Here is a 12002-nt window from a genome sequence, read left to right on the forward strand (position 1 = left end):
TGAAGCACATACAAGTACACAAATGGCTTGGACTTGAGGAAAGAGTGGGGATATTGTTTTTATTTTATTTTTTTTTTGAGACAGGGCCTCACTTTGTCACCCAGGCTGGAGTGCCATGGCACGATCTCAGCTCACTGCACCCTTGACCTCTTGGTGATCCTCCCACCTCAACCCCCCCAAGTAGCTAGGACCAACCACAGGCACATGACAGCACCCCAACTAACATTTTGTATTTTTGGTAGAAACGGGGTTTTTCCAGGTTGCCCAGGCTGGTCTCAAACTCCTGAGCTCCAACACCCCAGCTGATATTTTATATTTTTGGCAGAAATGGGGTTTCGCCAGTTTGCCCAGGCTGGTCTTGAACTGAGCTCAAGCGATCTGCCCACATCAACCTCCCAAAGTGCTAGGATTACAGGCATAAACCACCACACCTGGCCGAGTTGGGGTATTATTAAGAGAAAACATGGCTGGGTGTGGTGGCTCACACCTGTAATCCCAGCACTTTGGGAGGCTGAGGCAGGTGGACCACCTGAGGTCAGGAGTTCAAGACCAGCTGACCAATATGGTGAAACCCCATCTCTACTAAGATTACAAAAATTAGCTGGGTGTGGTGGTGTGTGCCTGCAGTCCCAGTTACTCAGGAGGCTGAGGCAGGAGGATCACTTGATCCCGGGAGGCGGAGCTTGCAGTGAGCCGAGATCGCACCACTGCACTCCAGCCTGGGCAAAAGAGCAAGACTCTATCTCAAAAAAAAAAAAAAAGAGAGAAAACACTTGCTGAGAGAGATGGTGTCTGAGACTGGCATTCAAACAGGAGCAAGAGTTCTCCAGGTGCAGGAGCCAAACAGGAGGAGGGCACTGCAAGTGGAGGGAATAGCTTGTGCACAAATGGGAAGGGCAGGAAGCACCACAGGGTAGGTGAAACATTTAAACAAATGTAAAATGTAGACAGGCGCAGTGGCTCACGTCTGTAATCCCAGTACTTTGGGAGGCCAAGGTGGGAGGATCACCTGATATCAACATGGTGAAACCCCATCTTTAATAAAAATTCAAAAATTAGCCAGGCATGGTGGCGTGTGCTTATAGCCCCAGTTACTCAGGAGGCTGAGGCATGAGAATCACTTGAACCCAGGAGGCGGAGGTTGCAGTGAGCTGAGATCGTACCACTGCACTCCAGCCTGGGGGACAGAGTAAGACTCCATCACAAAAACAAAAACAAACAAAAAACCAACGTAAGATGTACTATACATGTAAAATATACACCAAATTTTTGAATACTTACTACAAAAAAAGAATGTAAACTTTTTATAATTTCCATACTGATTTTTTTTTTTTTTTGAGATGGAGTTTTGCTCTTGTCACTACGGCTGGAGTGCAATGGCACGATCTCAGCTCACTGTAACTTCTGCCTCCCAAGTTCAAGCAATTCTCCTGCCTCAGCCTCCCAAGTAGCTAGGACTACAGGTGCCCACCACCATACCCGGCTAATTTTTGTATTTTTAGTAGACGCGGGGTTTCACCATGTTGGCCAGGCTGGTCTCGAACTCCTGACCTCAGGTGATCCACCCACCTTGGCCTCCCAAAGTGCTGAGATCACAGGCGTGAGCCACCACGCCCGGCCTCATACTGATTTTTATGGTGACTTCTTTATTGTGGTAAAATATATATAACATAACATTTACCATTTTAGCCTTTTTTTTTTTTTTGAGACAAGGTCTGGCTCTATCGCAGAGGCTGGAGTGCAGTGGCGCGATCTTGGCTCACTGCAACCTCCACCTCCTGAGCTCAAGCCATCCTCCTATCTTAGCCTCCCAAGTAGCTGGGACTACAGATAGTCCCCACGATGCCTGGGTAATTTTTTTTTTTGTATTATTTTTGTAGAGATGGGGTTTCGCAATGTTGCCCAGGCTGGTCTCAAACTCGTGAGCTCAAGTGATCCTCTAGACTCGGCCTCCCAAAGTGCTGGGATTACAGGCCTGAGCCAGCATGCCTGGCCCATTTTAGCCATTTTTAAGTGTACAATTCAATGACAATAAGTACATTCACACTGCTGTGCAATCATCACCATCACCCATTTCCAGAACAACTTCATCCTTGCAAATAGAAACTGTAATTCAACAAGAATTCCCATTCTCTTCTAACCCCTGATAAGCCCTATTATACCTTCTATCACTATGAATTCCAAATTGATTTTTTAATATTTATGTTGAAATAATGTTTGGAATATACTGGGTTAAATATAGTCATGTGCTGTATAACAACGTTTCGGTCAACAACAGACCACACATACAATAGTTCTACAAAATTATAAGATTACAATGGTGCAGAAAAATTCCTATTGCCTAGTGACATCATAGCCATCCTAACCGTCCTAACGTTGCTGCACAATGCGTTACTCACACATGTATGTAATTATGCTGGAGTTAACGAACCTACAGCACAGCCAGTCATATAAAAGTTCAGCACATGCAATTATGTATAGTACACATACTTGATACTGACAATAAACGACTATGTTACTGGTTTATGTATTTACCATATTTTTTATTTTACGGTGTACTCCTTCTACTTGTAAAAAAAATTAACTGTAAAGTAACCTCAGGCAGGTCCTTCAGAAGTTATTCCAGAAGGCATTGTTATCATAGATGACAGCTCCATGCCTGTTATTGCCCCTGAAGACTTTCCAGTGAGACAAGGTGGAGGTGGAAGACAGTGATATTGATGATCCTGACTCTGTGTATGTCTAAGCTAACATGAATGTGTGTTTGTGTCTTAGTTTTTTACAAAAAAGTTAAAAAGGTAAAAAAAAAAAAAATTTTAAGTTGAAAAGAGCTTATAAACATTTCTATACAGCTTTACAACATATTTGTCTTAAGCTGAGTGTTATTACAAGTCAGAGTTAAAACAATTAAAAAGTTTATAAAGTAAAAAAGTTACAGTAAACTAAGGTTAATTTATTATTGCAAAAAAATTTTTAAATAATTTGAGTGTAGCCTAAATACACATGTGTTTATAAGATCTAAAGTAGTGTACAGTCATGTCCTAGGCCTTCACATTCACCCACCACTCACTCACAGGTTCACGCAGAGCAACTTCCAGTCCTGCAAGCTCCATGCATGGTTGATACCCTACATAAGTGTAACACTGTTTATCTTTTCTTGAGACGGAGTCTCGCTCTGTTGCCTAGGCTGGTGTGCAGTGGCGTGATCTCCACTCACTGCAAACTCTGCCTCCCGAGTTCAAGCGATTCTCCTGCCTCAGCCTCCTGAGTAGCCAGGGCTACAGGCGCGTGCCACCAGACAAGGCTATTTTTTAAATTTTTAGTAGAGACGGGGTTTCACCATGTTGGCCAGGCTGGTCTCGAACTCCTGACCTCAGGTGATCTGCCTGCCTCAGCCTCCCAAAGTACTGGGATTATAGGCGTGAGCCACCATGCCCGGCCCACTGTTTATCTTTTATACCACATTTTTACTGTACTTTTATGCTTAGGTATGTTTAGATACACAAATACCACTGTGTTACAACTGCCTACAGGACTCAGTACAATAACATGCCATATAGGTCTATAGTCTAGGAGCAATAAGCTATACCATACAGCCTAGGTGTGTATCAGCTATGCCATCTAGGTTTGTGTAAGTGTGCTCTATCGTGTTCATAAAATGACACATTTCGCAGAACAGATCCTCATTAAGTGATGCCGTTACTACATTCACCTTGTTTCTTTTTGTATCTTTCATGTGGCTACCAGAAAATGTTAAATTGGGGCTCACATTCTACTTCTAATGGACACTACTGTGCTAAAATATAACGTGCAAGTAAGGAAATAGAGATGATGCTGGAATGAGTAGATACAGGAAAAGTCATGAGGGGGCCATGCATTATCCTACAGGACACTGGAGAGCAAATAACAGACTTATAAGGAGAGTGACAGGATGAGACCACCATGGTACTAATGTGAGTGCTAGCCTGGAGGAGGGCAAGGCTGTAGGCAGAGAGACCTGTTAGAAGCTCATAAAGCAGAGCTGAGAGGCAAAGAATACTCGAATTATGGCAGAGGAAAGTAGAATGAAAAAGAACCACAGCTCCTAAACAGAATGACTGCATTACAACCACCTGGAAAAACAACAAAGTCATCAACCAACTTTTAGAAATTATATGATAATTCAGAAAGTCTGATGAGTATAAAATCAATAGCTTTCCAAACCTATTATAAAAATGTGAAAAATCTCATTCATAATAGCAATATACCTGTATACTATTTTAAAACTACATTTAAAAACCACATAATCACATACACAAGTCTAGGAAAGAATTCAACAAGAAATGTGTCAGACCAATACAAAGAGAAACAGAAAACTTTAGTGAAGATCTAGAAGACCAGAAGAGTGGAGATGTATGATAGCAGCTGTCAAACAGGACCAATCATGTGCCAGGCACTTTACATGTACATATATACTCATGTTAAAGTATTCATTTAATCCTTTCAATAACCCTATGTGGGAGGTACTATAATTATCCTATTTTTGATAGGAAGAAAAGATTGTTTTATAGAAATACTCAAAATAATATGTAAATTCAATACAAACTTCATTTTAAAAAACTTTTTAAAGAATGAATTGACTGTGGGCAGATGAGAAAAATGGATGCAGCAACATGGATCAGCTGCAGGCCACGACCTGAGCGAATTAATGCAGGAACAGAAAACCAAATACTGTGTGTTCTCACTTGTAAGTGCAGCTAAACACCCAGTACACATGGACATAAAGACGGGAACAACAGACACTGGGGACTACTAGAGGGGAGGGGAAGACAGGGAAGGGGGCCACAGGCTGAAAAACTACCTATACCCAGTACCTGAGTGAAGGACTCATCCATACCCCAAACTCCGGCATAACATAATATACCCATGTAACAAACCTGCACATGTACCCCCTGAATTTAAAATAAAAGTTGAAATTATAAAAAAAAAAAAAAGAATGAATCGACCATCGAGAAAGTGAAAAGACAACTCACAGAATGGGAAAAAATATTTACAAATCATATATCTGGGAAGGGTGTGTATCTAGAATATACAAAAATCTCTTACCACCAAATAATAAAAAGACAAACCAATTTAAAAACTGGCTAAGAATCTGAATAGGTATTTCTGTTCTTTATTTTTTAATATATTTTTTAGAGACGAGGTCTGGCTCTGTTGCCCAGGCTGCAGTGCAGTGGTGCAATCATAGCTCACGACAGCCTCAAACTCCTGGGCTCAAGTGATCCTTCTGCCTCAGCCTCTTGACTACAAGTGTGCTAACTGAACAGACAAGTCCAGCTAACTGAATATGCATTTCCTGATAGAGGGTATACAAATGGCCAATAAGCACTTGAAAAGATGTTCAATATCATGAGCTGTTAGGGAAATGCAAATCCAAACCACAATCAGATACCACTTTACACGGAGTAGGATGGTTCTATTCAAAAAACAAATAAGGCCAAGTATGGTGGTGCACACCTGTAATTCCAGCACTTTGATCCAAGGTGGGAGGATCACTTGAGGCCAGGAATTTGAGACCAGCCTGGGCAACATAGTGAGACCCTGCCTCAAAAAAAAAATTAATCAGCCAGGAGTGGTAGTGTGCCTATAGACTTAGCTACTTGGGAGGCTAAGGCAGGAGGATTGCTTGAGCTCAGGAGTTTGAGGCTGCAGTAAGCTTTGATCACTTCACTGCACTCCAGCCTGGTCAACAGAGGTAAGACCCTGTCTCTCAAAAAAAAAAAAAAAAAAAAAAGTGCTGGCAATAATGTGGAGAAATTAGAAATCTCATGCATTGTTGGTGGGAACGTCAAATGGTACAGCTGCTCTGGAATACAGTCTGGCAGTTACATAACCTACCAATGCCACTGGCAGGTATATACCCACGGGAAATGAAAACACATGCCCGTACTAAAGTTCATAGCTATTCATAATAGCCCAAAAGTGGAAACAACCCAAATGTCAATTAGTTGATGAACAGATAAATAAAATGTAGCATATCCGTATGTTATGAGTTGAATTGTATTCCCCAAAAAGGTATGTTGAAGGTCTAACCCCCAGTACCTGTGAATGTGACCTTATTTGAAAATAGGGTCTTTGCAGATGTAATCAAGTTAACATGAGGTCATACTGAAGTAGGGTGGGCCCTTAATCAACTATGACTTGTGTCCTTACAGGAGGAGGAGAAGAAACAGGCTTACACTGAGCGAATCTAATGTGCAGACAGACACACAGGGAAGGTGACCATTTGAAGACAGAGGCAGACACTGGAGTTGTGCAACTGCAAACCAAGAAATGCCAAGGATTGCCGACAACCACCAGAAACTAGAAGAGGCAAGGTAGGATTCTCCCCTAGAGCCTTCAGGAAGAGCACAACCCTGCTGACACCTTAATTTTGAACTTCTAGCTTCCTTAACTGCAAGAGAATAAACCTCGGTTGTTTTAAGTCAGCAGTTTGTGTTACTTTGACCACAGCCCTACAAAACAAATATACCATAGGATGAAATTTCATTCAGTAATAAAAAGAATGCAGTACTGAAACATGCTATAGCATGGAAGAATCTTCAGTACATTATCCTAAGTTAAAGCAGCCAGTCACAAAAGACCACACATTGTATGATTCCTTTTACACAAAACACCCAGATCTAGAAAGACATAAATATTAGTGGTTGCCTACAGCTGGGGTCTCAGGGGAGTCAGGGATAAGGAGTGACTGCTAATTGGTATGGGTTTCTTTTTGGGGTGATAAAAATGTTCTAAAATTTGACTATGGTGATGTTTGCACAACTCTATGAATATACTAAAATCATTAAATTGTACACTTTGAAGAATTGTATGGTGTGTGAATTACATCTCAATAAAGCTATTAAAAAATGATTTGGGGCTGTGCGTGGTGGTTCACACCTGTAATCCCAGCATTTTGGAAGGCCAAGGTGGGTGGGTCACTTGAACCCAGGAGTTCAAGACCAGCCTGCGCAACATGGTGAAACTTCATCTCTATAAATAATACAAAAATTAGCCAGTGTGGTGGTCCACACCTGTAGTCCCAGCTACTTCAGGGGCTGAGGCAGGAGGATCACTTGAGCCCAGGAGGTCAAGGCTGCCACTGCACTCCAGCTGAGTGACAGAGTGAGACCTCATCTCTCTTTTTTGTTTTGAGACGGAGTCTTGCTCTGTTACCCAGGCTAGAGTGCAGTGGCACAATTTCAGCTCACTGCAACCTCCGCCTCCTGGGTTCAAGTGATTTTCCTGCCTCAGCCTCCTGAGTAGCTGGGATTACAGGCGCACACCACCATGCCCGGCTAATTTTTGTATTTTTAGTAGAGACGGGGTTTCACCATGTTGGTCAGGCTGGTCTCGAACTCTTGACCTGATGATCCGCCTGCCTCAGCCACCCAAAGTGCTGGGATTACAGGTGTGAGCCACCGTGCCCGGCTCCCATCTCTTAAAAGAAAAAAATAATTGGCAAGTTGACTGTAAAATTAATCTGGAAAAGAAGCTAACAATAACCAAAAATATTGTTTTTTAAATGAGAGTACATGAGCTGATATAGTATATGACTTCCAATAAAATAATAATCATGATGGAGTATTTACCCTATTAGATGTCAACATATAACATATAGTTTAATATAGGATGTTGTGGTATTGGTCCAGCAAAATAGAAAAGTATGCCACAGAACAGAAGACAGTCTAGAAACAGATCCTGTATGATAAATGAGTACATGAGGCCAGGCGAGGTGACTCATGTCTGTAATTCCAGAACTTTGGGAGGCTGAGGGGGGAGAATCTCCTGAGGCCAGGAGTTTGAGACCAGCCTGAGCAACACAGCAAGACTCATCTCTACAAATAAAAATTAAAAAGAAAAAAAAAAGAAATTAGTACATGGTAAGTGTGGCATTTCAAATTAATGGTTCAAGAACAGACTGACTAGGCCGGGCGCGGTGGCTCACGCCTGTAATCTCAGCACTTTGGGAGGCTGAGGCAGGTGGATCACGAGGTCAGGAGATCGAGAACATCCTAGCGAACACGGTGAAACCCCGTCTCTACTAAAAATACAAAAAATTAGCCAGGCGAGGTGGCAGGCACCTGTAGTCCCAGCCACTCGGGAGGCTGAGGCAGGAGAATGGCGTGAACCTGGGAGGCGGAGGTTGCAGTGAGCTGAGATCACGCCACTGCACTCCAGCCTGAGCAACAGAGCGAGACTCCGACGCAAAAAAAAAAAAAAAAAAAAAAGAATGGACTGACTATTCGAGGTGACAGTGTTTGGAAAACAACAATTACACACACACAATTCCAGAGGAATTAAAGAAAAAAAACTATTCCCACAAGAAGAACTTCTAGGAGAAAACAGAGCTTTAGGGGAAAACCCTCGTCTCTCTAAAAGTAGAGAAGGATTTTTCAACTTCAGCACAATTGACATTTTTGGCTGGTGAAATTCTTTGTTGTGGGAAGCTTTCCCGTGCGCTGTAGGATGTTTACCAGGTGCTGTAGGATGTTTAGCAGCACCCCTCGCTTTTACTCACTAGATAACCAATAGCAGCACCATTCTAGTGGAACAAACAAAAAACGTTTACAGATATTGCCAAATAACCCCAAGAGCAAAAATCTCTGCCATTTAAGAACCACTCGGACTGGGAATGACAGCCACAAAATACAAACACACACAGAACAGACTGATAAATTAAAACCTAAAATTTTAAACTTTGTTTCAACAAAGATGCCATATAGTTAAAAGACAAGCAACAACTTAAAAAAGCAACAAGCAGGGAGTAAATATTATAAACACATATAAATAACAAAAGATCAAAATCCAGAGCCTATAAAATACCATTATAAATCAATAAGGAAAAGACAATCCAATAGAAAGAGATGTTTCTCAAAAGAGGAAATACAAATGGCTGACAATCATGAAGATGTTCAATCTCTATAGTAATCAGGGGAATGCAAATTAAAACAGCAATGAGAAATCATTTTTCCATCCATCAGATTGGCAAAAACAAAAAAGATTGATACCATTAAATGATCAAAAGAGCATGGGGGGCCAGACACGGTGGCTTGTGCCTGTAATACCATTACTTTGGGAGGCCAAGGCGGGTGGATCACTCGAGGTCAGGAGTTCGAGACCAGCCTGGCCAATATGGTGAAATCCCGTCTCTACTAAAAATACAAAAATTAGCCAGGCATGGTAGCGGGTGCCTGTAATCCCAGCTACTCGGGAGGCTGAGGCAGGAGAATCGCTTGAACCTGGGAGGCAGAGGCTGCAGTGAGCCGAGATCATACCACTGCACTCCAACCTGGGCAACAGAGCAAGACTCTGTCTCAAAAAAAAAAAAAAGAGAGAGCATGGAGGAAATTATTATCCACCGTGGGTGGCAGTTTGGCATTCCTAAATCCCCATACTCTCCCACCCAGCAATTCCACCTGCAGGTACCCATCCTTGTGAAATGCTCTCACATGGACACACAGAGGTGTGTGGGAAGGATGTTCTCCGCCACACTGTGTCTAACAGTGAAAAACTGGAAACAATCTATGGAATCTTACATAACCATGGAATTTACAGAGCAAGTAGAAAGAATAGGTAGATCTCTAGGTACTGACAAAGAAAAAATTCCAAGACCCGTTTTTAAGCATAAAACGTCAAGTTGTGTAATGCATAAAACATACATATTTGTAGAAGTTTAAAGCGAAATCTTACAAACATATATCTTATACGTACACACACTTGTCAAATAAATGCAAAGAGAAATACACACAAACTGACAACAGTTCTTATTTTGTGGGAAAGGGACTGGTAAAGAAGGTGGAGATGGAAAAAAAACAAAATCAAAGAGGATCTGTCTTCCACACTCCCCACCCTCACCATCAAGGAGAACATCAAGCTAAGAAAGATCTGTCTTGTTTAAAATTTTTATATAATTTTGTTACAAGGCTTTATGCAGGGACTATAACTAGAATATTTTAAAAATACATTTTTAAAACAAGCTCAACTTGACCAAATTTAATCCATCGTCCCCCCTGCGCCCCGACCCGCACTGCCTAATTCCTATGATTAACAAAACCTTTCAATTCCTTCTATCCTTGGAACAGAATTAAGAAAATAAATAAAGTATAATTTCAATTTTGTGTTTTTGAGGAGAGGGTATATAAATGAGTTTGAATGTTGGAATCATATCAAAAGCTTATCGTGGGATGGGTTTGTTTGTATTTTAAGGAGCAGATGTCAATTTTGTAATAATGATTAAGGTTCTTAGTTTTGATCCATCCCAGGGATGTGAAAAGCGAAAGAGGTGGCTCCCGGCAAGGCCCAGAGCAGGGTGTGGTCTGGGAGGACAGGGATGGTAGCGGGGGTGGCGGCTCACACGTATCCAGGGGAGAAGACAGCAGCTGTGGCCGCGTCGAACCCGCAGCGCCCGAGGAGCTACCAAGGTGCCGCGGGCGGGGCCTCCTTTTTAACTGACTGGGACACGCAGCCCTGAAGGTCTGGTAAGGTCTCCCAGGGAGAGGGTAAGGGGGTCGGAAGGAGAGGCCCAAGGAGGGCGTGGGAGGCCGCGGGCAGGGGTGAGGCCCTCCTTGCGCACCTGGGTGCTGAACCGCCCCGCCGTGTGCGACGGGGGCAAGGGGGTCACGCTGAGGGGCGGGGAGAGGGGCAGGGCCAACTCGCTCCGGGACAGCGGGGTCCCCGCAATGTCACCCCCGTACACGGTAATATTCCCCCTCTCCACGACCCCTCTTGGTCTGCACTGGAAGCACCCCCTGCCCCGCGCACAATCCTGGTGCAAGGCCTCCCCGGCTTCTGAGTCTCACTTACCTGCTGTCTCGGACTGGGCCGCACACCTGCAGCGGGCTCACGTTAAAGACCTGGAACCTGTGCGGCCGCCTGCGCGCACCCACCCGGATTCACTAGGGCCGTAACCACTTCCGTTCCTGCGGCAGGCCTGGAGGACGTAATCTCAGCTGGGGTGTGGGAACGGGCAACGCCATCTTGTACGGAAGCTACTGGGGCAGGTTACCCAGTCTCTCTCCTCTGTTGAACAAAGGATCTGTTAAAATTGGAAGGGCTTAATGTCTTCTTCAGAAAAGTGACGCATTTGTTACTGAGATGGTATGTTTGTGTTTTGGTTTTGGCTTTGTAGGGAGAAACCTCCAGAACTCTCACAAATGTAATATGGGACATCGAATTTTCATTTTTAGTATCCTGCGTACTGTTTTTCTGTTAAACGATAACAGTAAATAGAAGGAAACACACTGTATTTAAATAATGTAGTCTTCATTAGCAGTGCACATTATCCTGTAGCCACTATAATAATTTTATGTACCCTCCTTTTTTTTTTTTTTTTTGTAGAGACTGTCCCCTACATTGCCTAGGCTGGTCTGGAACTCCTGGGCTCAAGCGAACCTCACAACTCGGCCTCCCAAAGTGCTGGGATTACAGGCGTGAATGCCCAACCTATGCCATCTTTTATGGCGATAACCACAATACTTTCTGTTTATATATTAAATCGTTCCTCCAATCAGTCTTTATTAGCAATTTTATGTGGGGCAGTTAATGTGTGCTACATGCATGCTTTTCCTTTCTCATGGAATGTGTAAAACAGAAGGAGAAATGAGATGTGCATAAATAACCAGTATAAGGTATAATAATAGCTACCATTTGTTGACTTTGTGCTTACCTGTTGCTAGGAACTTTGCAAAGCATTTTACTTATTTTTTCTCTTTTAATCCCCATAACAACCCTGTGAGGCAGTACTATTATTAGTGCCATTTTACATAAAATAGAAAAAGGTTAAATAACTTCCTCAAGGTAATTCAGCAAGTAAGCACCGGAGTTAGGAATCAAACCTCATATGTCTGATTGCAGAGCATGTGGCCCCATCCGTTATACTATCTTGCCTTCAATACAGGGGCAAATGTTTTAAATTCCATTGAATGAGTACCCATGGGAGAAATTTCCAGCTATTATAGAGGATTAACTCCCTGAATTTT

The 12002-nt window shown here is 42.8% G+C and overlaps 1 protein-coding gene and 1 long non-coding RNA gene across 6 annotated transcripts in view; one reads left to right on the top strand and one right to left on the bottom strand.

Moving 5' to 3' along the window:
- The window catches only part of LOC116484500 (uncharacterized), a 65318-nt gene extending 58606 nt beyond the window's left edge, over positions 1 to 6712 (top strand). The window contains exon 3 of the long non-coding RNA XR_009210223.1: positions 6195 to 6712. This is a non-coding gene — a long non-coding RNA (uncharacterized LOC116484500). The remainder of the gene's footprint in view (positions 1 to 6194) is intronic.
- The window catches only part of EXD2 (exonuclease 3'-5' domain containing 2), a 54929-nt gene extending 44008 nt beyond the window's left edge, over positions 1 to 10921 (bottom strand). For 2 of the 5 annotated variants that reach the window (XM_032179282.2, XM_058429417.1), the window contains exon 1: positions 10828 to 10921. The gene's annotated coding sequence lies outside the window, so the exon portion shown is untranslated. Of the gene's footprint in view, positions 1 to 10378; positions 10648 to 10827 lie in introns of those variants that run through there. The other 3 variants (XM_032179287.2, XM_032179286.2, XM_032179284.2) reach the window with 3 other exon arrangements.
- Between the last annotated feature and the right edge of the window lie 1081 nt (positions 10922 to 12002).

Source organism: Hylobates moloch, unplaced genomic scaffold, assembly GCF_009828535.3.
Source record: "Hylobates moloch isolate HMO894 unplaced genomic scaffold, HMol_V3 SCAFFOLD_16, whole genome shotgun sequence".
NCBI classification, from domain to species: Eukaryota; Metazoa; Chordata; class Mammalia; order Primates; family Hylobatidae; genus Hylobates; species Hylobates moloch.